Source organism: Peromyscus maniculatus, chromosome 3, assembly GCF_049852395.1.
Source record: "Peromyscus maniculatus bairdii isolate BWxNUB_F1_BW_parent chromosome 3, HU_Pman_BW_mat_3.1, whole genome shotgun sequence".
Classification (NCBI taxonomy): Eukaryota; Metazoa; Chordata; class Mammalia; order Rodentia; family Cricetidae; genus Peromyscus; species Peromyscus maniculatus.
The window spans coordinates 113678757-113683200 of record NC_134854.1 but is presented as its reverse complement, the minus strand read 5'-3'; the positions used below and the strand labels follow the sequence as shown (position 1 = coordinate 113683200).

General features: G+C 47.8%; 1 pseudogene; it reads left to right on the top strand.

The window, feature by feature from the left end:
- Nucleotides 1-2583: 2583 nt before the first annotated feature.
- LOC102914178 (cysteine-rich protein 2 pseudogene) lies at nt 2584-4030 on the top strand (annotated as a pseudogene).
- The last annotated feature ends 414 nt before the right edge of the window (nt 4031-4444 follow it).

Here is a 4444-nt window from a genome sequence, read left to right as displayed (position 1 = left end):
TCCCGCGCCTCCTGTTGACGTCACGGGACGGCGCCGTCGCTCTTGCCCACCCACGGCTCTCTCCACTGCGCATGCGCCACCCTTGCCATAAAGGGTACTTCTATCTAGGCGCCCTAGAGAGAGGTTCGCGCCTGGCTGAGGGTTCTCTGGTTCCAGGAGTTGGTGCTAAGGGGCTTCTTGCAGAGCCTGAGGCAGAGACTGAGGGCTGGAGGGTCGTTACAGGTTGGGCGCCCTGGGAGAGCGTGTTTGGAGCGCGGTGGAGCAGGACACTACAGAACCTTGCTAGCTGAACATGACAGGATTAATGTCGAGAATATACGGAGACATAAAATGAATAACTAGAAGTCAAGTGATATCTACAGATATGAGAATACAGTTTTCAAGAGGTGGGGTTCAAATGTCCAGTAAATACGGGAAAAAAATTGTTGACCAGTAATTATTTAGAGAGATGGGAATTAAGTTGAGAATTTGTCTCAGCCCAGCCAGAATAAGCATGTTAAGTGGTCTTGGCCTGTGTTCAAGAAAGAACCCGAGGATGTGGAAGATGACAGGGGCTTCTTAAGATAGCAATGACACAGTCTACTGGTTTTTCTCATCTGTGAAGCAAAGAACCATGTAGTAAATGCCTGAGAAACACTGGAGGAGATTTTTACCACCACTTGCATCATCGGCCCCACGGTTTCCCAGCCATGGCTGGGGTCTGTATCCGTTTCTGGGCCCTTCCTTTTAGTGCCTAAGCTTTTGTGTGCATTAAAGATTACCAGGCCTTACAGAAAGTGCTGCCAACTACTATTTCCTCTTGTGTCAAGTGTGTTGTAAAACTTCTACAATTGCTAGTGAATTTAAGTGGAAGGATAATGTACTAGTGAAGAATTCTAGCCACCCCCAGCATTGAGTAGTCTCACTGAATGGACTCATAGACATTATTTCAGTGTTATTTGTGTGTGTGTGTGTGTGTGTGTGTGTGTGTGTTTTACTGAAGATATGCATTCTACTGTATCAGCCAATGTGGATGAGTGTGTGAACTCGAACAGATGGATTGGTTTTACATTTATGATATATCTTTGAGTTTGTTTTAGAGCTAATGTTTCATGTTCCCCTCCCCCACCCTCAGTTTACTCATCTATTTCCCCTTCCCAGGGCAATCCATGTGTCCCTCTTAGGGTCCTCCTTGTTACCTAGTTTATCTAGGGCTGTGGATTGTAGCCTGGTTAACCTTTGCTTTACATCTACTATCCACTTACATGTTTGTCTTTCTGGGTCTGGGTTACCTCACTCAGGATGATTTTTTTCCTAGTCCATCCATTTGCCTGCAATTTTCATGTTGTTATTGTTTTTTTTACTGTTAAGTAATACTCCATTGTGTAAATGTAGCACATTTTCTTCATCCACTCTTCAGTTGAGGAGCACCTGGGTTGTTTCCAGGTTCTGGCTATTACGAATAATGCTGCTATGAGCATAGTTGAGCAGGTGGTCGAGTTAGGGGAGGGAGAGAAAGGGAGAGAGGGAGAGCATTGAAAGAGATTATCTTGATAGACGGGGGCATTATGGTGTTAGAGAGAAACCTGGTGCCAGGGAAAATCCCAGGAATCCACAAGGACCCCAGCTAAGACTCCTAGCAATAGTGGAAAGGGTGCCTGAACCAGCCTTCTGTAATCAGAATGGTGACTACCCTAATTGTCATCATAGAACCTTCATCCAGTAACTGATGGAAGCAAATGCAGAGATCCACAGCCAAGCACTGGGCTGAGCTCTGGGAATCCTGTTGAAGAGAGGGAGGAAGGATTGTAGGACCCAGGAGGGTCAAGATCATGATGAAGAAACCCTCAGAGACAGCTGACCCCAGCTTATGGGAGCTCACTGACCCTAGACCGACAGATAGGGAGCCTGCATGGGACCGACCTAGGCCCCCTGCATGTGGGTGACAGTTGTGTAGCTTGGTCTGTTTGTGGGGCCCCTAGCAGTGGGACCAGGATCTGTCCCTGGTGCATGAACTGGCTTTTTGGAACCTATTCCCTATGGTGGGATACCTTGCTCAGCCTTGATGCAGGGGGAGGAGCTTAGTCCTCCCTCAACTTAACAAAGCCATGCTTTGTTGACTCCCAGAGGAGGACTTATCCTTTCTGAGGAGTGGATGAGGGGGCTAGAAAGGATGTGGGGAGGAGAGAACAGGAGGAAGGGAGGGAGGTTGGTATGTAAGATAAATTTTAAAAATTTAATAATAAAGAGAAAAAGAGCTAATGCCATTCACTTGTAAATTTGATAGTAAACTTTGGATAATATTTTTTTCCTGAATAAACACCGGCATATACTTTGTGGTTGAGTGTCCACCATGAGAGCAGGTATTCATCATGAACTCCACTCCCTTCTCAAGCATTTAATATTGTTAAAAATTCCTCAAGATCTTTAAGATACTTATATCAACAGCTGTCCTATTTTATCTCTAAAGATAAAAGAGGAAAGCAATGTATTTAATTACTGTGAAATTAAGACATAACTTCCCTAATAATATGTATATGAACACATAGTATTTCAAATTAGTAATAATAAGGATAATGAATACTGTTCATTTTAGATAGTTATCTTATTAAAGAACAAACAGAAAGCTAAAACTAGTATTTCTCATGACACAAATGAGCTAATTATGTAGGTCTCAAAATTAAAAGAAATACCCTAAGAAGAAAGTTTCCTCATTGGACCACACAGAAACCATCTTCTGGGTGGAGGAATGCATGGGGTAGGGGGCAGCTGCTAGGGCTGGCAGCTTCTCTTGAAAACCTCACTGAAGGACCGATTGAGCGCACCGACCATGGCCTCCAAGTGTCCCAAGTGTGACAAGACCGTGTACTTCGCCAAGAAGGTCAGTTCCCTGGGCAAGGACTGGCACAAGTTCTGTCTCAAGTGTGAGCGCTGCAACAAGACCCTGACCCCTGGGGGCCATGCTGAGCATGATGGGAAACCTTTCTGCCACAAGCCCTGCTGGGCCACACTGTTTGGACCCAAAGGCGTGAATATAGGGGGTGCTGGTTCCTACATCTATGAGAAGCCTCTGACTGAGGGCCCTCAGGTCACTGGCCCCATCGAGGTTCCTGTGGTGCGAACTGAAGCGCGGAAGACCAGCGGACCCCCAAAGGTCCCAGCAAAGCCTCTAGTGTTACCACATTCACTGGGGAACCCAACATGTGTCCTCGCTGCAACAAGAGGGTGTACTTTGCTGAGAGGGTGACCTCTCTAGGCAAGGATTGGCACGGGCCTTGCCTGCGCTGTGAGCGCTGCTCCAAGACGCTGACCCCCGGAGGGCGTGCTGACCCCCAGAGGGTGTGCTGAGCGTGATGGCCAGCCCTACTGCCACAAGCCCTGCTATGGAATTCTCTCTGGACCCAAGGGAGTGAATACCGGTGCTGTGGGCAGCTATATCTACGACAAGGACCCTGAAGACACAGTTTAGCCTTAGATCTACAGATGCTGCCCTCCGGGTCCCCTACTCGACCCTGAGGAGAAGTGACCTGCTGCCTAGTCCTGCCGCAGCGCGTCTTGCCTGCAAACCCCAGGGCCTAAGTGGTGGAGGAGGAAGCCTCCTGGGTAGTCTCCAGAACAGCCCAGAATTGCAACCCTATTTCTCTGTGTGTCACCTCGGCATGCCCTGTGTTATCCATTGCCCTCTTTGTGTCTGTGTGCCTCCATAGCCTCATGTGTCCTGTGTCCCCATGTCCCTGATAGCTCTCCGAGGTGGCTGTCCTATGATATCCCTGTTGCCCACACCTGCCCACCAGTATTATTTATGCTCTGCTTGCCGGGGATGGCCATGAGCTCCCAGCATTCCCAGGGTGGCAGCCCCCCTGGAAGGAGCCCTCTGCTGGTTCCCACACTACGTCCTACCTACCTCTCACGTGGTTCACAGCTACGGAGACTTTTGCTGTCAATAAATGGTTTGGTTTGAGGGGGAAAAAAAAGAAAAGAAAACCTCACTGCAGATCTATCCCTTTCATAGCCCACCAAGGACTGCCACTCCTGAAGGAACAGAAACACCTACACAACCATGCGCAGCACTCAAGTCCTGGGTGCAGTGTGGCTGTCCATCAGTGAATGATGGACAACCAACACATGGCCTGTACACACAGGCCCTGACTCCCTGTGGCGCACATGCATTCTCTAAGATTGGTCCCAAGTTATAATCAACTGGGATCTATTTTATGGTGAGTGATGCCTCTGCCGACCTGTCAGAGTCCTAGTGCTTCCTGTGAGTTCCCAGGAGGTTTCAGAGCCAAAGTTACATTTTAAGGTTTAATTACCTAAGAGATCCATGAAAACAAAAATGCCTCTGATCTGCAAGCCCCTTGCTCAAGGACAGATAGTTCCTGAAATGCTGGAGGCTATTGTTTATGGGAGATAACAAGCTACATGTTTTTCATTCCCCTAAATAAGTTTGTTTGACACATCTGCA